This window comes from Neoarius graeffei, chromosome 4 (genome assembly GCF_027579695.1).
Source record: "Neoarius graeffei isolate fNeoGra1 chromosome 4, fNeoGra1.pri, whole genome shotgun sequence".
In the NCBI taxonomy this organism is placed as follows: domain Eukaryota; kingdom Metazoa; phylum Chordata; class Actinopteri; order Siluriformes; family Ariidae; genus Neoarius; species Neoarius graeffei.
In genome coordinates, this window is record NC_083572.1 from 38,170,881 (window position 1) to 38,196,308 (window position 25,428).

Consider the following 25,428-nt stretch of genomic DNA (forward strand, 5'->3'; position numbering starts at 1 on the left):
CACAAGCTGGTGCAACGGTGTGGTGTAAATGTTATCTCGGCACATTTTGGGCCCATTCACACCAATCAAGCATCCATCGCTGGAATGCCCCAGCCTATTAGCGTACTGTTGCCGACCACGTGCACCCCTTCGTGGCCACGACCAGCCCGTCTCCTAATTGCGAAATCCGGCACGAACTAGCGCGCCATGTCACAAGGCGAAAGTCATCTCCAGCTGGTTTCATGAACAGGACAATGACTTCAGTGTTCTTCCCAGTCACCAGATCCGAAAGGAAATCTTCGACGCGTGGAAAAACAGGGCATTCACAGCAGGAAAGCGACACTGAAAACGCGTGACCAAACCATGCCAACGATTTGTGGATCGTGCCGTCATTTTGGCAGCAAAAGCCACACTTTGCGGCGCCAGGGAAGGAACGCACAAGCCCCTCCAGCATCTTGACCATATGAACGGTTGAGAGTGGAAAGCACTTAAAACCACTCTGAACCGACTGAGGCAGGGGGTGCTCGGATTTGAACCGGGGACCTCTTGATCTGCAGTCAAATGCTCTACCACTGAGCTACACCCCCAAGACAGCTCAGCCTTTTCCGATGTCTGGCGTATTGTCGCAGGGCGCGATCGTTGCCAAGCTCTTCAAACCAACGATCGGCGCGCCGCAGTTCACGGGAACTTAACGCAGGCATGAGCCAGACAGGGGGCAAACGGACTTAACCCTTGACCTCTCGATTTGCATCAAAGTGGACAGGGGAATACTGCTGAAACGTAGCCTGCTCTGATCAAAATCGATTTATTCCGAGACACATGGACGGTGCGGTCTGAATTTGACACGGACGGCATGAATCCTTGGACCGAGCCTACCTGCTTTGCGTCAACAGTACAAGCTGGTGTGGTGTAAATGTTTTCTTGGCACATTTTGGGCCCATTAACACCAATCAAGCATCGCTGGAATGCCCCCGCCTATTAGCGGATTGTTGCCCACCACGTGCTTCCCTTCGTGGCCACGACCACCCCGTCTCCTAATGGCGAAGTCCAGCAAGATGTCACAATAGAATCCAACAGTAAATCTTTGACACGTGGAAAAACGAGGCATTCTGAGCTTGAAAGCGACGCTGAAAATTCTGAAGGATTTGGGGGACGAAATCAGCATTTATTTATTTATTTATTTATTTATTTATTAGCTTGTTGGTTGGTTTGTTTCTCTTCTATTCAGTCCTGCCACTTTTGCCCAGTTTTCTTATTTGCATTCATTACAATTCATGTTCTTAGCACGATTAATGCACATTCACCTGTACAAAGCATATATCCGATAAAAAATAGATACTTTTTTATTGTTACATGTTGTATGTGTACGTCGAAAAGTCGGCTTGTTCTTTGTATTTTTTAAATTCTATTACATGTTGCACAGTATGTGTTTTTCTTTTTGCATGTCTGGTAAAGTGCTGCTGTAACAAAACAATCTCCCAGCTTGGGATCAATAAAGTGAATCTATCTTTCTGTCTGAGACAGGGCGGAAAACACACTTCCTGCCACTCAGCGGTTCACTTCTGATTGAGCGACACAATCTGCCAGGCACTTTAAATCGACATAGGCATTAGGCTCAAGAGATAAATTGGTGTCAGATTACTTGCACTGAACAGATAGCGCAGGTCTACCCATTGTTCTTGACTTTTAAAGCAAAAACGAACTTCACATTTTCGTGACCTTTGTATGTATTTTCACCAAGCCAAGTCTCCTCGTCCAATAGTCGCTCCTTCCTCAAAAGCTCTGCTGCCTCGTGTGAGGATCGAACTCACGACCTTCAGATTATGAGACTGACACGCTCCCTACTGCGCTAACGAGGCCGAGAGCCAGGTGCCGTTCCGTGATTCTCCCCGTCGACTAGAAAATGCGCACTTGGTCAAGAGGTTGTGCTGTCCGACCCATGTTTCTTGACTTTCAATTGAAATAGAATTGAGTGCCCCTGCACATCAAGCGTGCCACAAGGCAATGTCACCATCATTATTGCAATTACGTAAACAGCCAAGAACACGAGCCCGAGGTTGAAACGGGCTTAGCGTCACAAAAACTGGACAGGGGAAGACTGCCGAAACGTAGCCCGCTCTGATCAAAATCGATTTATTCCGAGACACGTGGACCGTGAGGTCTGAATTTGGCACGGACGGCATGAATCCTTGGAACGACCCTACCTGCTTTGCGTCAACAGCACAAGCTGGTGCAACGGTGTGGTGTAAATGTTATCTCGGCACATTTTGGGCCCATTCACACCAATCAAGCATCCATCGCTGGAATGCCCCAGCCTATTAGCGTACTGTTGCCGACCACGTGCACCCCTTCGTGGCCACGACCAGCCCGTCTCCTAATTGCGAAATCCGGCACGAACTAGCGCGCCATGTCACAAGGCAAAAGTCATCTCCAGCTGGTTTCATGAACAGGACAATGACTTCAGTGTTCTTCCCAGTCACCAGATCCGAAAGGAAATCTTCGACGCGTGGAAAAACAGGGCATTCACAGCAGGAAAGCGACACTGAAAACGCGTGACCAAACCATGCCAACGATTTGTGGATCGTGCCGTCATTTTGGCAGCAAAAGCCACACTTTGCGGCGCCAGGGAAGGAACGCACAAGCCCCTCCAGCATCTTGACCATATGAACGGTTGAGAGTGGAAAGCACTTAAAACCACTCTGAACCGACTGAGGCAGGGGGTGCTCGGATTTGAACCGGGGACCTCTTGATCTGCAGTCAAATGCTCTACCACTGAGCTACACCCCCAAGACAGCTCAGCCTTTTCCGATGTCTGGCGTATTGTCGCAGGGCGCGATCGTTGCCAAGCTCTTCAAACCAACGATCGGCGCGCCGCAGTTCACGGGAACTTAACGCAGGCATGAGCCAGACAGGGGGCAAACGGACTTAACCCTTGACCTCTCGATTTGCATCAAAGTGGACAGGGGAATACTGCTGAAACGTAGCCTGCTCTGATCAAAATCGATTTATTCCGAGACACATGGACGGTGCGGTCTGAATTTGACACGGACGGCATGAATCCTTGGACCGAGCCTACCTGCTTTGCGTCAACAGTACAAGCTGGTGTGGTGTAAATGTTTTCTTGGCACATTTTGGGCCCATTAACACCAATCAAGCATCGCTGGAATGCCCCCGCCTATTAGCGGATTGTTGCCCACCACGTGCTTCCCTTCGTGGCCACGACCACCCCGTCTCCTAATGGCGAAGTCCAGCAAGATGTCACAATAGAATCCAACAGTAAATCTTTGACACGTGGAAAAACGAGGCATTCTGAGCTTGAAAGCGACGCTGAAAATTCTGAAGGATTTGGGGGACGAAATCAGCATTTATTTATTTATTTATTTATTTATTTATTTATTAGCTTGTTGGTTGGTTTGTTTCTCTTCTATTCAGTCCTGCCACATTTGCCCAGTTTTCTTATTTGCATTCATTACAATTCATGTTCTTAGCACGATTAATGCACATTCACCTGTACAAAGCATATATCCGATAAAAAATAGATACTTTTTTATTGTTACATGTTGTATGTGTACGTCGAAAAGTCGGCTTGTTCTTTGGATTTTTTAAATTCTATTACATGTTGCACAGTATGTGTTTTTCTTTTTGCATGTCTGGTAAAGTGCTGCTGTAACAAAACAATCTCCCAGCTTGGGATCAATAAAGTGAATCTATCTTTCTGTCTGAGACAGGGCGGAAAACACACTTCCTGCCACTCAGCGGTTCACTTCTGATTGAGCGACACAATCTGCCAGGCACTTTAAATCGACATAGGCATTAGGCTCAAGAGATAAATTGGTGTCAGATTACTTGCACTGAACAGATAGCGCAGGTCTACCCATTGTTCTTGACTTTTAAAGCAAAAACGAACTTCACGTTTTCGTGACCTTTGTATGTATTTTCACCAAGCCAAGTCTCCTCGTCCAATAGTCGCTCCTTCCTCAAAAGCTCTGCTGCCTCGTGTGAGGATCGAACTCACGACCTTCAGATTATGAGACTGACACGCTCCCTACTGCGCTAACGAGGCCAAGAGCCAGGTGCCGTTCCGTGATTCTCCCCGTCGACTAGAAAATGCGCACTTGGTCAAGAGGTTGTGCTGTCCGACCCATGTTTCTTGACTTTCAATTGAAATAGAATTGAGTGCCCCTGCACATCAAGCGTGTCACAAGGCAATGTCACCATCATTATTGCAATTACGTAAACAGCCAAGAACACGAGCCCGAGGTTGAAACGGGCTTAGCGTCACAAAAACTGGACAGGGGAAGACTGCCGAAACGTAGCCCGCTCTGATCAAAATCGATTTATTCCGAGACACGTGGACCGTGAGGTCTGAATTTGGCACGGACGGCATGAATCCTTGGAACGACCCTACCTGCTTTGCGTCAACAGCACAAGCTGGTGCAACGGTGTGGTGTAAATGTTATCTCGGCACATTTTGGGCCCATTCACACCAATCAAGCATCCATCGCTGGAATGCCCCAGCCTATTAGCGTACTGTTGCCGACCACGTGCACCCCTTCGTGGCCACGACCAGCCCGTCTCCTAATTGCGAAATCCGGCACGAACTAGCGCGCCATGTCACAAGGCGAAAGTCATCTCCAGCTGGTTTCATGAACAGGACAATGACTTCAGTGTTCTTCCCAGTCACCAGATCCGAAAGGAAATCTTCGACGCGTGGAAAAACAGGGCATTCACAGCAGGAAAGCGACACTGAAAACGCGTGACCAAACCATGCCAACGATTTGTGGATCGTGCCGTCATTTTGGCAGCAAAAGCCACACTTTGCGGCGCCAGGGAAGGAACGCACAAGCCCCTCCAGCATCTTGACCATATGAACGGTTGAGAGTGGAAAGCACTTAAAACCACTCTGAACCGACTGAGGCAGGGGGTGCTCGGATTTGAACCGGGGACCTCTTGATCTGCAGTCAAATGCTCTACCACTGAGCTACACCCCCAAGACAGCTCAGCCTTTTCCGATGTCTGGCGTATTGTCGCAGGGCGCGATCGTTGCCAAGCTCTTCAAACCAACGATCGGCGCGCCGCAGTTCACGGGAACTTAACGCAGGCATGAGCCAGACAGGGGGCAAACGGACTTAACCCTTGACCTCTCGATTTGCATCAAAGTGGACAGGGGAATACTGCTGAAACGTAGCCTGCTCTGATCAAAATCGATTTATTCCGAGACACATGGACGGTGCGGTCTGAATTTGACACGGACGGCATGAATCCTTGGACCGAGCCTACCTGCTTTGCGTCAACAGTACAAGCTGGTGTGGTGTAAATGTTTTCTTGGCACATTTTGGGCCCATTAACACCAATCAAGCATCGCTGGAATGCCCCCGCCTATTAGCGGATTGTTGCCCACCACGTGCTTCCCTTCGTGGCCACGACCACCCCGTCTCCTAATGGCGAAGTCCAGCAAGATGTCACAATAGAATCCAACAGTAAATCTTTGACACGTGGAAAAACGAGGCATTCTGAGCTTGAAAGCGACGCTGAAAATTCTGAAGGATTTGGGGGACGAAATCAGCATTTATTTATTTATTTATTTATTTATTTATTAGCTTGTTGGTTGGTTTGTTTCTCTTCTATTCAGTCCTGCCACTTTTGCCCAGTTTTCTTATTTGCATTCATTACAATTCATGTTCTTAGCACGATTAATGCACATTCACCTGTACAAAGCATATATCCGATAAAAAATAGATACTTTTTTATTGTTACATGTTGTATGTGTACGTCGAAAAGTCGGCTTGTTCTTTGTATTTTTTAAATTCTATTACATGTTGCACAGTATGTGTTTTTCTTTTTGCATGTCTGGTAAAGTGCTGCTGTAACAAAACAATCTCCCAGCTTGGGATCAATAAAGTGAATCTATCTTTCTGTCTGAGACAGGGCGGAAAACACACTTCCTGCCACTCAGCGGTTCACTTCTGATTGAGCGACACAATCTGCCAGGCACTTTAAATCGACATAGGCATTAGGCTCAAGAGATAAATTGGTGTCAGATTACTTGCACTGAACAGATAGCGCAGGTCTACCCATTGTTCTTGACTTTTAAAGCAAAAATGAACTTCACGTTTTCGTGACCTTTGTATGTATTTTCACCAAGCCAAGTCTCCTCGTCCAATAGTCGCTCCTTCCTCAAAAGCTCTGCTGCCTCGTGTGAGGATCGAACTCACGACCTTCAGATTATGAGACTGACACGCTCCCTACTGCGCTAACGAGGCCGAGAGCCAGGTGCCGTTCCGTGATTCTCCCCGTCGACTAGAAAATGCGCACTTGGTCAAGAGGTTGTGCTGTCCGACCCATGTTTCTTGACTTTCAATTGAAATAGAATTGAGTGCCCCTGCACATCAAGCGTGCCACAAGGCAATGTCACCATCATTATTGCAATTACGTAAACAGCCAAGAACACGAGCCCGAGGTTGAAACGGGCTTAGCGTCACAAAAACTGGACAGGGGAAGACTGCCGAAACGTAGCCCGCTCTGATCAAAATCGATTTATTCCGAGACACGTGGACCGTGAGGTCTGAATTTGGCACGGACGGCATGAATCCTTGGAACGACCCTACCTGCTTTGCGTCAACAGCACAAGCTGGTGCAACGGTGTGGTGTAAATGTTATCTCGGCACATTTTGGGCCCATTCACACCAATCAAGCATCCATCGCTGGAATGCCCCAGCCTATTAGCGTACTGTTGCCGACCACGTGCACCCCTTCGTGGCCACGACCAGCCCGTCTCCTAATTGCGAAATCCGGCACGAACTAGCGCGCCATGTCACAAGGCGAAAGTCATCTCCAGCTGGTTTCATGAACAGGACAATGACTTCAGTGTTCTTCCCAGTCACCAGATCCGAAAGGAAATCTTCGACGCGTGGAAAAACAGGGCATTCACAGCAGGAAAGCGACACTGAAAACGCGTGACCAAACCATGCCAACGATTTGTGGATCGTGCCGTCATTTTGGCAGCAAAAGCCACACTTTGCGGCGCCAGGGAAGGAACGCACAAGCCCCTCCAGCATCTTGACCATATGAACGGTTGAGAGTGGAAAGCACTTAAAACCACTCTGAACCGACTGAGGCAGGGGGTGCTCGGATTTGAACCGGGGACCTCTTGATCTGCAGTCAAATGCTCTACCACTGAGCTACACCCCCAAGACAGCTCAGCCTTTTCCGATGTCTGGCGTATTGTCGCAGGGCGCGATCGTTGCCAAGCTCTTCAAACCAACGATCGGCGCGCCGCAGTTCACGGGAACTTAACGCAGGCATGAGCCAGACAGGGGGCAAACGGACTTAACCCTTGACCTCTCGATTTGCATCAAAGTGGACAGGGGAATACTGCTGAAACGTAGCCTGCTCTGATCAAAATCGATTTATTCCGAGACACATGGACGGTGCGGTCTGAATTTGACACGGACGGCATGAATCCTTGGACCGAGCCTACCTGCTTTGCGTCAACAGTACAAGCTGGTGTGGTGTAAATGTTTTCTTGGCACATTTTGGGCCCATTAACACCAATCAAGCATCGCTGGAATGCCCCCGCCTATTAGCGGATTGTTGCCCACCACGTGCTTCCCTTCGTGGCCACGACCACCCCGTCTCCTAATGGCGAAGTCCAGCAAGATGTCACAATAGAATCCAACAGTAAATCTTTGACACGTGGAAAAACGAGGCATTCTGAGCTTGAAAGCGACGCTGAAAATTCTGAAGGATTTGGGGGACGAAATCAGCATTTATTTATTTATTTATTTATTTATTAGCTTGTTGGTTGGTTTGTTTCTCTTCTATTCAGTCCTGCCACTTTTGCCCAGTTTTCTTATTTGCATTCATTACAATTCATGTTCTTAGCACGATTAATGCACATTCACCTGTACAAAGCATATATCCGATAAAAAATAGATACTTTTTTATTGTTACATGTTGTATGTGTACGTCGAAAAGTCGGCTTGTTCTTTGTATTTTTTAAATTCTATTACATGTTGCACAGTATGTGTTTTTCTTTTTGCATGTCTGGTAAAGTGCTGCTGTAACAAAACAATCTCCCAGCTTGGGATCAATAAAGTGAATCTATCTTTCTGTCTGAGACAGGGCGGAAAACACACTTCCTGCCACTCAGCGGTTCACTTCTGATTGAGCGACACAATCTGCCAGGCACTTTAAATCGACATAGGCATTAGGCTCAAGAGATAAATTGGTGTCAGATTACTTGCACTGAACAGATAGCGCAGGTCTACCCATTGTTCTTGACTTTTAAAGCAAAAATGAACTTCACGTTTTCGTGACCTTTGTATGTATTTTCACCAAGCCAAGTCTCCTCGTCCAATAGTCGCTCCTTCCTCAAAAGCTCTGCTGCCTCGTGTGAGGATCGAACTCACGACCTTCAGATTATGAGACTGACACGCTCCCTACTGCGCTAACGAGGCCGAGAGCCAGGTGCCGTTCCGTGATTCTCCCCGTCGACTAGAAAATGCGCACTTGGTCAAGAGGTTGTGCTGTCCGACCCATGTTTCTTGACTTTCAATTGAAATAGAATTGAGTGCCCCTGCACATCAAGCGTGCCACAAGGCAATGTCACCATCATTATTGCAATTACGTAAACAGCCAAGAACACGAGCCCGAGGTTGAAACGGGCTTAGCGTCACAAAAACTGGACAGGGGAAGACTGCCGAAACGTAGCCCGCTCTGATCAAAATCGATTTATTCCGAGACACGTGGACCGTGAGGTCTGAATTTGGCACGGACGGCATGAATCCTTGGAACGACCCTACCTGCTTTGCGTCAACAGCACAAGCTGGTGCAACGGTGTGGTGTAAATGTTATCTCGGCACATTTTGGGCCCATTCACACCAATCAAGCATCCATCGCTGGAATGCCCCAGCCTATTAGCGTACTGTTGCCGACCACGTGCACCCCTTCGTGGCCACGACCAGCCCGTCTCCTAATTGCGAAATCCGGCACGAACTAGCGCGCCATGTCACAAGGCGAAAGTCATCTCCAGCTGGTTTCATGAACAGGACAATGACTTCAGTGTTCTTCCCAGTCACCAGATCCGAAAGGAAATCTTCGACGCGTGGAAAAACAGGGCATTCACAGCAGGAAAGCGACACTGAAAACGCGTGACCAAACCATGCCAACGATTTGTGGATCGTGCCGTCATTTTGGCAGCAAAAGCCACACTTTGCGGCGCCAGGGAAGGAACGCACAAGCCCCTCCAGCATCTTGACCATATGAACGGTTGAGAGTGGAAAGCACTTAAAACCACTCTGAACCGACTGAGGCAGGGGGTGCTCGGATTTGAACCGGGGACCTCTTGATCTGCAGTCAAATGCTCTACCACTGAGCTACACCCCCAAGACAGCTCAGCCTTTTCCGATGTCTGGCGTATTGTCGCAGGGCGCGATCGTTGCCAAGCTCTTCAAACCAACGATCGGCGCGCCGCAGTTCACGGGAACTTAACGCAGGCATGAGCCAGACAGGGGGCAAACGGACTTAACCCTTGACCTCTCGATTTGCATCAAAGTGGACAGGGGAATACTGCTGAAACGTAGCCTGCTCTGATCAAAATCGATTTATTCCGAGACACATGGACGGTGCGGTCTGAATTTGACACGGACGGCATGAATCCTTGGACCGAGCCTACCTGCTTTGCGTCAACAGTACAAGCTGGTGTGGTGTAAATGTTTTCTTGGCACATTTTGGGCCCATTAACACCAATCAAGCATCGCTGGAATGCCCCCGCCTATTAGCGGATTGTTGCCCACCACGTGCTTCCCTTCGTGGCCACGACCACCCCGTCTCCTAATGGCGAAGTCCAGCAAGATGTCACAATAGAATCCAACAGTAAATCTTTGACACGTGGAAAAACGAGGCATTCTGAGCTTGAAAGCGACGCTGAAAATTCTGAAGGATTTGGGGGACGAAATCAGCATTTATTTATTTATTTATTTATTTATTTATTTATTAGCTTGTTGGTTGGTTTGTTTCTCTTCTATTCAGTCCTGCCACTTTTGCCCAGTTTTCTTATTTGCATTCATTACAATTCATGTTCTTAGCACGATTAATGCACATTCACCTGTACAAAGCATATATCCGATAAAAAATAGATACTTTTTTATTGTTACATGTTGTATGTGTACGTCGAAAAGTCGGCTTGTTCTTTGGATTTTTTAAATTCTATTACATGTTGCACAGTATGTGTTTTTCTTTTTGCATGTCTGGTAAAGTGCTGCTGTAACAAAACAATCTCCCAGCTTGGGATCAATAAAGTGAATCTATCTTTCTGTCTGAGACAGGGCGGAAAACACACTTCCTGCCACTCAGCGGTTCACTTCTGATTGAGCGACACAATCTGCCAGGCACTTTAAATCGACATAGGCATTAGGCTCAAGAGATAAATTGGTGTCAGATTACTTGCACTGAACAGATAGCGCAGGTCTACCCATTGTTCTTGACTTTTAAAGCAAAAATGAACTTCACGTTTTCGTGACCTTTGTATGTATTTTCACCAAGCCAAGTCTCCTCGTCCAATAGTCGCTCCTTCCTCAAAAGCTCTGCTGCCTCGTGTGAGGATCGAACTCACGACCTTCAGATTATGAGACTGACACGCTCCCTACTGCGCTAACGAGGCCGAGAGCCAGGTGCCGTTCCGTGATTCTCCCCGTCGACTAGAAAATGCGCACTTGGTCAAGAGGTTGTGCTGTCCGACCCATGTTTCTTGACTTTCAATTGAAATAGAATTGAGTGCCCCTGCACATCAAGCGTGCCACAAGGCAATGTCACCATCATTATTGCAATTACGTAAACAGCCAAGAACACGAGCCCGAGGTTGAAACGGGCTTAGCGTCACAAAAACTGGACAGGGGAAGACTGCCGAAACGTAGCCCGCTCTGATCAAAATCGATTTATTCCGAGACACGTGGACCGTGAGGTCTGAATTTGGCACGGACGGCATGAATCCTTGGAACGACCCTACCTGCTTTGCGTCAACAGCACAAGCTGGTGCAACGGTGTGGTGTAAATGTTATCTCGGCACATTTTGGGCCCATTCACACCAATCAAGCATCCATCGCTGGAATGCCCCAGCCTATTAGCGTACTGTTGCCGACCACGTGCACCCCTTCGTGGCCACGACCAGCCCGTCTCCTAATTGCGAAATCCGGCACGAACTAGCGCGCCATGTCACAAGGCGAAAGTCATCTCCAGCTGGTTTCATGAACAGGACAATGACTTCAGTGTTCTTCCCAGTCACCAGATCCGAAAGGAAATCTTCGACGCGTGGAAAAACAGGGCATTCACAGCAGGAAAGCGACACTGAAAACGCGTGACCAAACCATGCCAACGATTTGTGGATCGTGCCGTCATTTTGGCAGCAAAAGCCACACTTTGCGGCGCCAGGGAAGGAACGCACAAGCCCCTCCAGCATCTTGACCATATGAACGGTTGAGAGTGGAAAGCACTTAAAACCACTCTGAACCGACTGAGGCAGGGGGTGCTCGGATTTGAACCGGGGACCTCTTGATCTGCAGTCAAATGCTCTACCACTGAGCTACACCCCCAAGACAGCTCAGCCTTTTCCGATGTCTGGCGTATTGTCGCAGGGCGCGATCGTTGCCAAGCTCTTCAAACCAACGATCGGCGCGCCGCAGTTCACGGGAACTTAACGCAGGCATGAGCCAGACAGGGGGCAAACGGACTTAACCCTTGACCTCTCGATTTGCATCAAAGTGGACAGGGGAATACTGCTGAAACGTAGCCTGCTCTGATCAAAATCGATTTATTCCGAGACACATGGACGGTGCGGTCTGAATTTGACACGGACGGCATGAATCCTTGGACCGAGCCTACCTGCTTTGCGTCAACAGTACAAGCTGGTGTGGTGTAAATGTTTTCTTGGCACATTTTGGGCCCATTAACACCAATCAAGCATCGCTGGAATGCCCCCGCCTATTAGCGGATTGTTGCCCACCATGTGCTTCCCTTCGTGGCCACGACCACCCCGTCTCCTAATGGCGAAGTCCAGCAAGATGTCACAATAGAATCCAACAGTAAATCTTTGACACGTGGAAAAACGAGGCATTCTGAGCTTGAAAGCGACGCTGAAAATTCTGAAGGATTTGGGGGACGAAATCAGCATTTATTTATTTATTTATTTATTTATTAGCTTGTTGGTTGGTTTGTTTCTCTTCTATTCAGTCCTGCCACTTTTGCCCAGTTTTCTTATTTGCATTCATTACAATTCATGTTCTTAGCACGATTAATGCACATTCACCTGTACAAAGCATATATCCGATAAAAAATAGATACTTTTTTATTGTTACATGTTGTATGTGTACGTCGAAAAGTCGGCTTGTTCTTTGTATTTTTTAAATTCTATTACATGTTGCACAGTATGTGTTTTTCTTTTTGCATGTCTGGTAAAGTGCTGCTGTAACAAAACAATCTCCCAGCTTGGGATCAATAAAGTGAATCTATCTTTCTGTCTGAGACAGGGCGGAAAACACACTTCCTGCCACTCAGCGGTTCACTTCTGATTGAGAGACACAATCTGCCAGGCACTTTAAATCGACATAGGCATTAGGCTCAAGAGATAAATTGGTGTCAGATTACTTGCACTGAACAGATAGCGCAGGTCTACCCATTGTTCTTGACTTTTAAAGCAAAAATGAACTTCACGTTTTCGTGACCTTTGTATGTATTTTCACCAAGCCAAGTCTCCTCGTCCAATAGTCGCTCCTTCCTCAAAAGCTCTGCTGCCTCGTGTGAGGATCGAACTCACGACCTTCAGATTATGAGACTGACACGCTCCCTACTGCGCTAACGAGGCCGAGAGCCAGGTGCCGTTCCGTGATTCTCCCCGTCGACTAGAAAATGCGCACTTGGTCAAGAGGTTGTGCTGTCCGACCCATGTTTCTTGACTTTCAATTGAAATAGAATTGAGTGCCCCTGCACATCAAGCGTGCCACAAGGCAATGTCACCATCATTATTGCAATTACGTAAACAGCCAAGAACACGAGCCCGAGGTTGAAACGGGCTTAGCGTCACAAAAACTGGACAGGGGAAGACTGCCGAAACGTAGCCCGCTCTGATCAAAATCGATTTATTCCGAGACACGTGGACCGTGAGGTCTGAATTTGGCACGGACGGCATGAATCCTTGGAACGACCCTACCTGCTTTGCGTCAACAGCACAAGCTGGTGCAACGGTGTGGTGTAAATGTTATCTCGGCACATTTTGGGCCCATTCACACCAATCAAGCATCCATCGCTGGAATGCCCCAGCCTATTAGCGTACTGTTGCCGACCACGTGCACCCCTTCGTGGCCACGACCAGCCCGTCTCCTAATTGCGAAATCCGGCACGAACTAGCGCGCCATGTCACAAGGCGAAAGTCATCTCCAGCTGGTTTCATGAACAGGACAATGACTTCAGTGTTCTTCCCAGTCACCAGATCCGAAAGGAAATCTTCGACGCGTGGAAAAACAGGGCATTCACAGCAGGAAAGCGACACTGAAAACGCGTGACCAAACCATGCCAACGATTTGTGGATCGTGCCGTCATTTTGGCAGCAAAAGCCACACTTTGCGGCGCCAGGGAAGGAACGCACAAGCCCCTCCAGCATCTTGACCATATGAACGGTTGAGAGTGGAAAGCACTTAAAACCACTCTGAACCGACTGAGGCAGGGGGTGCTCGGATTTGAACCGCAGTCAAATGCTCTACCACTGAGCTACACCCCCAAGACAGCTCAGCCTTTTCCGATGTCTGGCGTATTGTCGCAGGGCGCGATCGTTGCCAAGCTCTTCAAACCAACGATCGGCGCGCCGCAGTTCACGGGAACTTAACGCAGGCATGAGCCAGACAGGGGGCAAACGGACTTAACCCTTGACCTCTCGATTTGCATCAAAGTGGACAGGGGAATACTGCTGAAACGTAGCCTGCTCTGATCAAAATCGATTTATTCCGAGACACATGGACGGTGCGGTCTGAATTTGACACGGACGGCATGAATCCTTGGACCGAGCCTACCTGCTTTGCGTCAACAGTACAAGCTGGTGTGGTGTAAATGTTTTCTTGGCACATTTTGGGCCCATTAACACCAATCAAGCATCGCTGGAATGCCCCCGCCTATTAGCGGATTGTTGCCCACCACGTGCTTCCCTTCGTGGCCACGACCACCCCGTCTCCTAATGGCGAAGTCCAGCAAGATGTCACAATAGAATCCAACAGTAAATCTTTGACACGTGGAAAAACGAGGCATTCTGAGCTTGAAAGCGACGCTGAAAATTCTGAAGGATTTGGGGGACGAAATCAGCATTTATTTATTTATTTATTTATTTATTTATTAGCTTGTTGGTTGGTTTGTTTCTCTTCTATTCAGTCCTGCCACTTTTGCCCAGTTTTCTTATTTGCATTCATTACAATTCATGTTCTTAGCACGATTAATGCACATTCACCTGTACAAAGCATATATCCGATAAAAAATAGATACTTTTTTATTGTTACATGTTGTATGTGTACGTCGAAAAGTCGGCTTGTTCTTTGTATTTTTTAAATTCTATTACATGTTGCACAGTATGTGTTTTTCTTTTTGCATGTCTGGTAAAGTGCTGCTGTAACAAAACAATCTCCCAGCTTGGGATCAATAAAGTGAATCTATCTTTCTGTCTGAGACAGGGCGGAAAACACACTTCCTGCCACTCAGCGGTTCACTTCTGATTGAGCGACACAATCTGCCAGGCACTTTAAATCGACATAGGCATTAGGCTCAAGAGATAAATTGGTGTCAGATTACTTGCACTGAACAGATAGCGCAGGTCTACCCATTGTTCTTGACTTTTAAAGCAAAAATGAACTTCACGTTTTCGTGACCTTTGTATGTATTTTCACCAAGCCAAGTCTCCTCGTCCAATAGTCGCTCCTTCCTCAAAAGCTCTGCTGCCTCGTGTGAGGATCGAACTCACGACCTTCAGATTATGAGACTGACACGCTCCCTACTGCGCTAACGAGGCCGAGAGCCAGGTGCCGTTCCGTGATTCTCCCCGTCGACTAGAAAATGCGCACTTGGTCAAGAGGTTGTGCTGTCCGACCCATGTTTCTTGACTTTCAATTGAAATAGAATTGAGTGCCCCTGCACATCAAGCGTGCCACAAGGCAATGTCACCATCATTATTGCAATTACGTAAACAGCCAAGAACACGAGCCCGAGGTTGAAACGGGCTTAGCGTCACAAAAACTGGACAGGGGAAGACTGCCGAAACGTAGCCCGCTCTGATCAAAATCGATTTATTCCGAGACACGTGGACCGTGAGGTCTGAATTTGGCACGGACGGCATGAATCCTTGGAACGACCCTACCTGCTTTGCGTCAACAGCACAAGCTGGTGCAACGGTGTGGTGTAAATGTTATCTCGGCACATTTTGGGCCCATTCACACCAATCAAGCATCCATCGCTGGAATGCCCCAGCCTATTAGCGTACTGTTGCCGACCACGTGCACCCCTTCGTGGCCACGACCAGCCCGTCTCCTAATTGCGAAATCCGGCACGAACTAGCGCGCCATGTCACAAGGCGAAAGTCATCTCCAGCTGGTTTCATGAACAGGACAATGACTTCAGTGTTCTTCCCAGTCACCAGATCCGAAAGGAAATCTTCGACGCGTGGAAAAACAGGGCATTCACAGCAGGAAAGCGACACTGAAAACGCGTGACCAAACCATGCCAACGATTTGTGGATCGTGCCGTCATTTTGGCAGCAAAAGCCACACTTTGCGGCGCCAGGGAAGGAACGCACAAGCCCCTCCAGCATCTTGACCATATGAACGGTTGAGAGTGGAAAGCACTTAAAACCACTCTGAACCGACTGAGGCAGGGGGTGCTCGGATTTGAACCGGGGACCTCTTGATCTGCAGTCAAATGCTCTACCACTGAGCTACACCCCCAAGACAGCTCAGCCTTTTCCGATGTCTGGCGTATTGTCGCAGGGCGCGATCGTTGCCAAGCTCTTCAAACCAACGATCGGCGCGCCGCAGTTCACGGGAACTTAACGCAGGCATGAGCCAGACAGGGGGCAAACGGACTTAACCCTTGACCTCTCGATTTGCATCAAAGTGGACAGGGGAATACTGCTGAAACGTAGCCTGCTCTGATCAAAATCGATTTATTCCGAGACACATGGACGGTGCGGTCTGAATTTGACACGGACGGCATGAATCCTTGGACCGAGCCTACCTGCTTTGCGTCAACAGTACAAGCTGGTGTGGTGTAAATGTTTTCTTGGCACATTTTGGGCCCATTAACACCAATCAAGCATCGCTGGAATGCCCCCGCCTATTAGCGGATTGTTGCCCACCACGTGCTTCCCTTCGTGGCCACGACCACCCCGTCTCCTAATGGCGAAGTCCAGCAAGATGTCACAATAGAATCCAACAGTAAATCTTTGACACGTGGAAAAACGAGGCATTCTGAGCTTGAAAGCGACGCTGAAAATTCTGAAGGATTTGGGGGACGAAATCAGCATTTATTTATTTATTTATTTATTTATTAGCTTGTTGGTTGGTTTGTTTCTCTTCTATTCAGTCCTGCCACTTTTGCCCAGTTTTCTTATTTGCATTCATTACAATTCATGTTCTTAGCACGATTAATGCACATTCACCTGTACAAAGCATATATCCGATAAAAAATAGATACTTTTTTATTGTTACATGTTGTATGTGTACGTCGAAAAGTCGGCTTGTTCTTTGTATTTTTTAAATTCTATTACATGTTGCACAGTATGTGTTTTTCTTTTTGCATGTCTGGTAAAGTGCTGCTGTAACAAAACAATCTCCCAGCTTGGGATCAATAAAGTGAATCTATCTTTCTGTCTGAGACAGGGCGGAAAACACACTTCCTGCCACTCAGCGGTTCACTTCTGATTGAGCGACACAATCTGCCAGGCACTTTAAATCGACATAGGCATTAGGCTCAAGAGATAAATTGGTGTCAGATTACTTGCACTGAACAGATAGCGCAGGTCTACCCATTGTTCTTGACTTTTAAAGCAAAAATGAACTTCACGTTTTCGTGACCTTTGTATGTATTTTCACCAAGCCAAGTCTCCTCGTCCAATAGTCGCTCCTTCCTCAAAAGCTCTGCTGCCTCGTGTGAGGATCGAACTCACGACCTTCAGATTATGAGACTGACACGCTCCCTACTGCGCTAACGAGGCCGAGAGCCAGGTGCCGTTCCGTGATTCTCCCCGTCGACTAGAAAATGCGCACTTGGTCAAGAGGTTGTGCTGTCCGACCCATGTTTCTTGACTTTCAATTGAAATAGAATTGAGTGCCCCTGCACATCAAGCGTGCCACAAGGCAATGTCACCATCATTATTGCAATTACGTAAACAGCCAAGAACACGAGCCCGAGGTTGAAACGGGCTTAGCGTCACAAAAACTGGACAGGGGAAGACTGCCGAAACGTAGCCCGCTCTGATCAAAATCGATTTATTCCGAGACACGTGGACCGTGAGGTCTGAATTTGGCACGGACGGCATGAATCCTTGGAACGACCCTACCTGCTTTGCGTCAACAGCACAAGCTGGTGCAACGGTGTGGTGTAAATGTTATCTCGGCACATTTTGGGCCCATTCACACCAATCAAGCATCCATCGCTGGAATGCCCCAGCCTATTAGCGTACTGTTGCCGACCACGTGCACCCCTTCGTGGCCACGACCAGCCCGTCTCCTAATTGCGAAATCCGGCACGAACTAGCGCGCCATGTCACAAGGCGAAAGTCATCTCCAGCTGGTTTCATGAACAGGACAATGACTTCAGTGTTCTTCCCAGTCACCAGATCCGAAAGGAAATCTTCGACGCGTGGAAAAACAGGGCATTCACAGCAGGAAAGCGACACTGAAAACGCGTGACCAAACCATGCCAACGATTTGTGGATCGTGCCGTCATTTTGGCAGCAAAAGCCACACTTTGCGGCGCCAGGGAAGGAACGCACAAGCCCCTCCAGCATCTTGACCATATGAACGGTTGAGAGTGGAAAGCACTTAAAACCACTCTGAACCGACTGAGGCAGGGGGTGCTCGGATTTGAACCGGGGACCTCTTGATCTGCAGTCAAATGCTCTACCACTGAGCTACACCCCCAAGACAGCTCAGCCTTTTCCGATGTCTGGCGTATTGTCGCAGGGCGCGATCGTTGCCAAGCTCTTCAAACCAACGATCGGCGCGCCGCAGTTCACGGGAACTTAACGCAGGCATGAGCCAGACAGGGGGCAAACGGACTTAACCCTTGACCTCTCGATTTGCATCAAAGTGGACAGGGGAATACTGCTGAAACGTAGCCTGCTCTGATCAAAATCGATTTATTCCGAGACACATGGACGGTGCGGTCTGAATTTGACACGGACGGCATGAATCCTTGGACCGAGCCTACCTGCTTTGCGTCAACAGTACAAGCTGGTGTGGTGTAAATGTTTTCTTGGCACATTTTGGGCCCATTAACACCAATCAAGCATCGCTGGAATGCCCCCGCCTATTAGCGGATTGTTGCCCACCACGTGCTTCCCTTCGTGGCCACGACCACCCCGTCTCCTAATGGCGAAGTCCAGCAAGATGTCACAATAGAATCCAACAGTAAATCTTTGACACGTGGAAAAACGAGGCATTCTGAGCTTGAAAGCGACGCTGAAAATTCTGAAGGATTTGGGGGACGAAATCAGCATTTATTTATTTATTTATTTATTTATTAGCTTGTTGGTTGGTTTGTTTCTCTTCTATTCAGTCCTGCCACTTTTGCCCAGTTTTCTTATTTGCATTCATTACAATTCATGTTCTTAGCACGATTAATGCACATTCACCTGTACAAAGCATATATCCGATAAAAAATAGATACTTTTTTATTGTTACATGTTGTATGTGTACGTCGAAAAGTCGGCTTGTTCTTTGTATTTTTTAAATTCTATTACATGTTGCACAGTATGTGTTTTTCTTTTTGCATGTCTGGTAAAGTGCTGCTGTAACAAAACAATCTCCCAGCTTGGGATCAATAAAGTGAATCTATCTTTCTGTCTGAGACAGGGCGGAAAACACACTTCCTGCCACTCAGCGGTTCACTTCTGATTGAGCGACACAATCTGCCAGGCACTTTAAATCGACATAGGCATTAGGCTCAAGAGATAAATTGGTGTCAGATTACTTGCACTGAACAGATAGCGCAGGTCTACCCATTGTTCTTGACTTTTAAAGCAAAAATGAACTTCACGTTTTCGTGACCTTTGTATGTATTTTCACCAAGCCAAGTCTCCTCGTCCAATAGTCGCTCCTTCCTCAAAAGCTCTGCTGCCTCGTGTGAGGATCGAACTCACGACCTTCAGATTATGAGACTGACACGCTCCCTACTGCGCTAACGAGGCCGAGAGCCAGGTGCCGTTCCGTGATTCTCCCCGTCGACTAGAAAATGCGCACTTGGTCAAGAGGTTGTGCTGTCCGACCCATGTTTCTTGACTTTCAATTGAAATAGAATTGAGTGCCCCTGCACATCAAGCGTGCCACAAGGCAATGTCACCATCATTATTGCAATTACGTAAACAGCCAAGAACACGAGCCCGAGGTTGAAACGGGCTTAGCGTCACAAAAACTGGACAGGGGAAGACTGCCGAAACGTAGCCCGCTCTGATCAAAATCGATTTATTCCGAGACACGTGGACCGTGAGGTCTGAATTTGGCACGGACGGCATGAATCCTTGGAACGACCCTACCTGCTTTGCGTCAACAGCACAAGCTGGTGCAACGGTGTGGTGTAAATGTTATCTCGGCACATTTTGGGCCCATTCACACCAATCAAGCATCCATCGCTGGAATGCCCCAGCCTATTAGCGTACTGTTGCCGACCACGTGCACCCCTTCGTGGCCACGACCAGCCCGTCTCCTAATTGCGAAATCCGGCACGAACTAGCGCGCCATGTCACAAGGCGAAAGTCATCTCCAGCTGGTTTCATGAACAGGACAATGACTTCAGTGTTCTTCCCAGTCACCAGATCCGAAAGGAAATCTTCGACGCGTGGAAAAACAGGGCATTCACAGCAGGAAAGCGACACTGAAAACGCGTGACCAAACCATGCCAACGATTTGTGGATCGTGCCATCATTTTGGCAGCAAAAGCCACACTTTGCGGCGCCAGGGAAGGAACGCACAAGCCCCTCCAGCATCTTGACCATATGAACGGTTGAGAGTGGAAAGCACTTAAAACCACTCTGAACCGACTGAGGCAGGGGGTGCTCGGATTTGAACCAGGGACCTCTTGATCTGCAGTCAAATGCTCTACCACTGAGCTACACCCCCAAGACAGCGCAGCCTTTTCCGATGTCTGGCGTATTGTCGCAGGGCGCGATCGTTGCCAAGCTCTTCAAACCAACGATCGGCGCGCCGCAGTTCACGGGAACTTAACGCAGGCATGAGCCAGACAGGGGGCAAACGGACTTAACCCTTGACCTCTCGATTTGCATCAAAGTGGACAGGGGAATACTGCTGAAACGTAGCCTGCTCTGATCAAAATCGATTTATTCCGAGACACATGGACGGTGCGGTCTGAATTTGACACGGACGGCATGAATCCTTGGACCGAGCCTACCTGCTTTGCGTCAACAGTACAAGCTGGTGTGGTGTAAATGTTTTCTTGGCACATTTTGGGCCCATTAACACCAATCAAGCATCGCTGGAATGCCCCCGCCTATTAGCGGATTGTTGCCCACCACGTGCTTCCCTTCGTGGCCACGACCACCCCGTCTCCTAATGGCGAAGTCCAGCAAGATGTCACAATAGAATCCAACAGTAAATCTTTGACACGTGGAAAAACGAGGCATTCTGAGCTTGAAAGCGACGCTGAAAATTCTGAAGGATTTGGGGGACGAAATCAGCATTTATTTATTTATTTATTTATTTATTAGCTTGTTGGTTGGTTTGTTTCTCTTCTATTCAGTCCTGCCACTTTTGCCCAGTTTTCTTATTTGCATTCATTACAATTCATGTTCTTAGCACGATTAATGCACATTCACCTGTACAAAGCATATATCCGATAAAAAATAGATACTTTTTTATTGTTACATGTTGTATGTGTACGTCGAAAAGTCGGCTTGTTCTTTGGATTTTTTAAATTCTATTACATGTTGCACAGTATGTGTTTTTCTTTTTGCATGTCTGGTAAAGTGCTGCTGTAACAAAACAATCTCCCAGCTTGGGATCAATAAAGTGAATCTATCTTTCTGTCTGAGACAGGGCGGAAAACACACTTCCTGCCACTCAGCGGTTCACTTCTGATTGAGCGACACAATCTGCCAGGCACTTTAAATCGACATAGGCATTAGGCTCAAGAGATAAATTGGTGTCAGATTACTTGCACTGAACAGATAGCGCAGGTCTACCCATTGTTCTTGACTTTTAAAGCAAAAACGAACTTCACGTTTTCGTGACCTTTGTATGTATTTTCACCAAGCCAAGTCTCCTCGTCCAATAGTCGCTCCTTCCTCAAAAGCTCTGCTGCCTCGTGTGAGGATCGGACTCACGACCTTCAGATTATGAGACTGACACGCTCCCTACTGCGCTAACGAGGCCGAGAGCCAGGTGCCGTTCCGTGATTCTCCCCGTCGACTAGAAAATGCGCACTTGGTCAAGAGGTTGTGCTGTCCGACCCATGTTTCTTGACTTTCAATTGAAATAGAATTGAGTGCCCCTGCACATCAAGCGTGCCACAAGGCAATGTCACCATCATTATTGCAATTACGTAAACAGCCAAGAACACGAGCCCGAGGTTGAAACGGGCTTAGCGTCACAAAAACTGGACAGGGGAAGACTGCCGAAACGTAGCCCGCTCTGATCAAAATCGATTTATTCCGAGACACGTGGACCGTGAGGTCTGAATTTGGCACGGACGGCATGAATCCTTGGAACGACCCTACCTGCTTTGCGTCAACAGCACAAGCTGGTGCAACGGTGTGGTGTAAATGTTATCTCGGCACATTTTGGGCCCATTCACACCAATCAAGCATCCATCGCTGGAATGCCCCAGCCTATTAGCGTACTGTTGCCGACCACGTGCACCCCTTCGTGGCCACGACCAGCCCGTCTCCTAATTGCGAAATCCGGCACGAACTAGCGCGCCATGTCACAAGGCAAAAGTCATCTCCAGCTGGTTTCATGAACAGGACAATGACTTCAGTGTTCTTCCCAGTCACCAGATCCGAAAGGAAATCTTCGACGCGTGGAAAAACAGGGCATTCACAGCAGGAAAGCGACACTGAAAACGCGTGACCAAACCATGCCAACGATTTGTGGATCGTGCCGTCATTTTGGCAGCAAAAGCCACACTTTGCGGCGCCAGGGAAGGAACGCACAAGCCCCTCCAGCATCTTGACCATATGAACGGTTGAGAGTGGAAAGCACTTAAAACCACTCTGAACCGACTGAGGCAGGGGGTGCTCGGATTTGAACCGGGGACCTCTTGATCTGCAGTCAAATGCTCTACCACTGAGCTACACCCCCAAGACAGCTCAGCCTTTTCCGATGTCTGGCGTATTGTCGCAGGGCGCGATCGTTGCCAAGCTCTTCAAACCAACGATCGGCGCGCCGCAGTTCACGGGAACTTAACGCAGGCATGAGCCAGACAGGGGGCAAACGGACTTAACCCTTGACCTCTCGATTTGCATCAAAGTGGACAGGGGAATACTGCTGAAACGTAGCCTGCTCTGATCAAAATCGATTTATTCCGAGACACATGGACGGTGCGGTCTGAATTTGACACGGACGGCATGAATCCTTGGACCGAGCCTACCTGCTTTGCGTCAACAGTACAAGCTGGTGTGGTGTAAATGTTTTCTTGGCACATTTTGGGCCCATTAACACCAATCAAGCATCGCTGGAATGCCCCCGCCTATTAGCGGATTGTTGCCCACCACGTGCTTCCCTTCGTGGCCACGACCACCCCGTCTCCTAATGGCGAAGTCCAGCAAGATGTCACAATAGAATCCAACAGTAAATCTTTGACACGTGGAAAAACGAGGCATTCTGAGCTTGAAAGCGACGCTGAAAATTCTGAAGGATTTGGGGGACGAAATCAGCATTTATTTATTTATTTATTTATTTATTAGCTTGTTGGTTGGTTTGTTTCTCTTCTATTCAGTCCTGCCACTTTTGCCCAGTTTTCTTATTTGCATTCATTACAATTCATGTTCTTAGCACGATTAATGCACATTCACCTGTACAAAGCATATATCCGATAAAAAATAGATACTTTTTTATTGTTACATGTTGTATGTGTACGTCGAAAAGTCGGCTTGTTCTTTGGATTTTTTAAATTCTATTACATGTTGCACAGTATGTGTTTTTCTTTTTGCATGTCTGGTAAAGTGCTGCTGTAACAAAACAATCTCCCAGCTTGGGATCAATAAAGTGAATCTATCTTTCTGTCTGAGACAGGGCGGAAAACACACTTCCTGCCACTCAGCGGTTCACTTCTGATTGAGCGACACAATCTGCCAGGCACTTTAAATCGACATAGGCATTAGGCTCAAGAGATAAATTGGTGTCAGATTACTTGCACTGAACAGATAGCGCAGGTCTACCCATTGTTCTTGACTTTTAAAGCAAAAACGAACTTCACGTTTTCGTGACCTTTGTATGTATTTTCACCAAGCCAAGTCTCCTCGTCCAATAGTCGCTCCTTCCTCAAAAGCTCTGCTGCCTCGTGTGAGGATCGAACTCACGACCTTCAGATTATGAGACTGACACGCTCCCTACTGCGCTAACGAGGCCGAGAGCCAGGTGCCGTTCCGTGATTCTCCCCGTCGACTAGAAAATGCGCACTTGGTCAAGAGGTTGTGCTGTCCGACCCATGTTTCTTGACTTTCAATTGAAATAGAATTGAGTGCCCCTGCACATCAAGCGTGCCACAAGGCAATGTCACCATCATTATTGCAATTACGTAAACAGCCAAGAACACGAGCCCGAGGTTGAAACGGGCTTAGCGTCACAAAAACTGGACAGGGGAAGACTGCCGAAACGTAGCCCGCTCTGATCAAAATCGATTTATTCCGAGACACGTGGACCGTGAGGTCTGAATTTGGCACGGACGGCATGAATCCTTGGAACGACCCTACCTGCTTTGCGTCAACAGCACAAGCTGGTGCAACGGTGTGGTGTAAATGTTATCTCGGCACATTTTGGGCCCATTCACACCAATCAAGCATCCATCGCTGGAATGCCCCAGCCTATTAGCGTACTGTTGCCGACCACGTGCACCCCTTCGTGGCCACGACCAGCCCGTCTCCTAATTGCGAAATCCGGCACGAACTAGCGCGCCATGTCACAAGGCGAAAGTCATCTCCAGCTGGTTTCATGAACAGGACAATGACTTCAGTGTTCTTCCCAGTCACCAGATCCGAAAGGAAATCTTCGACGCGTGGAAAAACAGGGCATTCACAGCAGGAAAGCGACACTGAAAACGCGTGACCAAACCATGCCAACGATTTGTGGATCGTGCCGTCATTTTGGCAGCAAAAGCCACACTTTGCGGCACCAGGGAAGGAACGCACAAGCCCCTCCAGCATCTTGACCATATGAACGGTTGAGAGTGGAAAGCACTTAAAACCACTCTGAACCGACTGAGGCAGGGGGTGCTCGGATTTGAACCGGGGACCTCTTGATCTGTAGTCAAATGCTCTACCACTGAGCTACACCCCCAAGACAGCTCAGCCTTTTCCGATGTCTGGCGTATTTTCGCAGGGCGCGATCGTTGCCAAGCTCTTCAAACCAACGATCGGCGCGCCGCAGTTCACGGGAACTTAACGCAGGCATGAGCCAGACAGGGGGCAAACGGACTTAACCCTTGACCTCTCGATTTGCATCAAAGTGGACAGGGGAATACTGCTGAAACGTAGCCTGCTCTGATCAAAATCGATTTATTCCGAGACACATGGACGGTGCGGTCTGAATTTGACACGGACGGCATGAATCCTTGGACCGAGCCTACCTGCTTTGCGTCAACAGTACAAGCTGGTGTGGTGTAAATGTTTTCTCGGCACATTTTGGGCCCATTAACACCAATCAAGCATCGCTGGAATGCCCCCGCCTATTAGCGGATTGTTGCCCACCACGTGCTTCCCTTCGTGGCCACGACCACCCCGTCTCCTAATGGCGAAGTCCAGCAAGATGTCACAATAGAATCCAACAGTAAATCTTTGACACGTGGAAAAACGAGGCATTCTGAGCTTGAAAGCGACGCTGAAAATTCTGAAGGATTTGGGGGACGAAATCAGCATTTATTTATTTATTTATTTATTTATTTATTAGCTTGTTGGTTGGTTTGTTTCTCTTCTATTCAGTCCTGCCACTTTTGCCCAGTTTTCTTATTTGCATTCATTACAATTCATGTTCT

General features: G+C 48.0%; 22 non-coding genes across 22 annotated transcripts; all 22 read right to left on the reverse strand.

Annotated features, from left to right (window-relative positions):
• Positions 1 to 494: 494 nt before the first annotated feature.
• On the reverse strand, positions 495 to 566 carry trnac-gca (transfer RNA cysteine (anticodon GCA)). The gene has a single exon. It is a non-coding gene; the product is annotated as a tRNA-Cys (tRNA).
• A 1,199-nt stretch (positions 567 to 1,765) lies between these two features.
• On the reverse strand, positions 1,766 to 1,838 carry trnam-cau (transfer RNA methionine (anticodon CAU)). The gene has a single exon. It is a non-coding gene; the product is annotated as a tRNA-Met (tRNA).
• Positions 1,839 to 2,694: 856 nt separating this feature from the next.
• trnac-gca (transfer RNA cysteine (anticodon GCA)) lies at positions 2,695 to 2,766 on the reverse strand. Its single transcript has one exon. It is a non-coding gene; the product is annotated as a tRNA-Cys (tRNA).
• Positions 2,767 to 3,969: 1,203 nt separating this feature from the next.
• On the reverse strand, positions 3,970 to 4,042 carry trnam-cau (transfer RNA methionine (anticodon CAU)). The gene has a single exon. It is a non-coding gene; the product is annotated as a tRNA-Met (tRNA).
• Positions 4,043 to 4,898: 856 nt separating this feature from the next.
• Positions 4,899 to 4,970, reverse strand: trnac-gca (transfer RNA cysteine (anticodon GCA)). Its single transcript has one exon. It is a non-coding gene; the product is annotated as a tRNA-Cys (tRNA).
• A 1,199-nt stretch (positions 4,971 to 6,169) lies between these two features.
• On the reverse strand, positions 6,170 to 6,242 carry trnam-cau (transfer RNA methionine (anticodon CAU)). The gene has a single exon. It is a non-coding gene; the product is annotated as a tRNA-Met (tRNA).
• Positions 6,243 to 7,098: 856 nt separating this feature from the next.
• trnac-gca (transfer RNA cysteine (anticodon GCA)) lies at positions 7,099 to 7,170 on the reverse strand. The gene has a single exon. It is a non-coding gene; the product is annotated as a tRNA-Cys (tRNA).
• Positions 7,171 to 8,365: 1,195 nt separating this feature from the next.
• trnam-cau (transfer RNA methionine (anticodon CAU)) lies at positions 8,366 to 8,438 on the reverse strand. Its single transcript has one exon. It is a non-coding gene; the product is annotated as a tRNA-Met (tRNA).
• Positions 8,439 to 9,294: 856 nt separating this feature from the next.
• On the reverse strand, positions 9,295 to 9,366 carry trnac-gca (transfer RNA cysteine (anticodon GCA)). Its single transcript has one exon. It is a non-coding gene; the product is annotated as a tRNA-Cys (tRNA).
• A 1,203-nt stretch (positions 9,367 to 10,569) lies between these two features.
• On the reverse strand, positions 10,570 to 10,642 carry trnam-cau (transfer RNA methionine (anticodon CAU)). Its single transcript has one exon. It is a non-coding gene; the product is annotated as a tRNA-Met (tRNA).
• Positions 10,643 to 11,498: 856 nt separating this feature from the next.
• On the reverse strand, positions 11,499 to 11,570 carry trnac-gca (transfer RNA cysteine (anticodon GCA)). The gene has a single exon. It is a non-coding gene; the product is annotated as a tRNA-Cys (tRNA).
• Positions 11,571 to 12,765: 1,195 nt separating this feature from the next.
• trnam-cau (transfer RNA methionine (anticodon CAU)) lies at positions 12,766 to 12,838 on the reverse strand. The gene has a single exon. It is a non-coding gene; the product is annotated as a tRNA-Met (tRNA).
• A 2,111-nt stretch (positions 12,839 to 14,949) lies between these two features.
• Positions 14,950 to 15,022, reverse strand: trnam-cau (transfer RNA methionine (anticodon CAU)). Its single transcript has one exon. It is a non-coding gene; the product is annotated as a tRNA-Met (tRNA).
• An 856-nt stretch (positions 15,023 to 15,878) lies between these two features.
• Positions 15,879 to 15,950, reverse strand: trnac-gca (transfer RNA cysteine (anticodon GCA)). Its single transcript has one exon. It is a non-coding gene; the product is annotated as a tRNA-Cys (tRNA).
• A 1,195-nt stretch (positions 15,951 to 17,145) lies between these two features.
• On the reverse strand, positions 17,146 to 17,218 carry trnam-cau (transfer RNA methionine (anticodon CAU)). Its single transcript has one exon. It is a non-coding gene; the product is annotated as a tRNA-Met (tRNA).
• An 856-nt stretch (positions 17,219 to 18,074) lies between these two features.
• On the reverse strand, positions 18,075 to 18,146 carry trnac-gca (transfer RNA cysteine (anticodon GCA)). The gene has a single exon. It is a non-coding gene; the product is annotated as a tRNA-Cys (tRNA).
• Positions 18,147 to 19,341: 1,195 nt separating this feature from the next.
• On the reverse strand, positions 19,342 to 19,414 carry trnam-cau (transfer RNA methionine (anticodon CAU)). Its single transcript has one exon. It is a non-coding gene; the product is annotated as a tRNA-Met (tRNA).
• An 856-nt stretch (positions 19,415 to 20,270) lies between these two features.
• Positions 20,271 to 20,342, reverse strand: trnac-gca (transfer RNA cysteine (anticodon GCA)). The gene has a single exon. It is a non-coding gene; the product is annotated as a tRNA-Cys (tRNA).
• Positions 20,343 to 21,537: 1,195 nt separating this feature from the next.
• On the reverse strand, positions 21,538 to 21,610 carry trnam-cau (transfer RNA methionine (anticodon CAU)). Its single transcript has one exon. It is a non-coding gene; the product is annotated as a tRNA-Met (tRNA).
• Positions 21,611 to 22,466: 856 nt separating this feature from the next.
• trnac-gca (transfer RNA cysteine (anticodon GCA)) lies at positions 22,467 to 22,538 on the reverse strand. Its single transcript has one exon. It is a non-coding gene; the product is annotated as a tRNA-Cys (tRNA).
• A 1,195-nt stretch (positions 22,539 to 23,733) lies between these two features.
• trnam-cau (transfer RNA methionine (anticodon CAU)) lies at positions 23,734 to 23,806 on the reverse strand. Its single transcript has one exon. It is a non-coding gene; the product is annotated as a tRNA-Met (tRNA).
• Positions 23,807 to 24,662: 856 nt separating this feature from the next.
• trnac-aca (transfer RNA cysteine (anticodon ACA)) lies at positions 24,663 to 24,734 on the reverse strand. Its single transcript has one exon. It is a non-coding gene; the product is annotated as a tRNA-Cys (tRNA).
• Positions 24,735 to 25,428: the final 694 nt, after the last annotated feature.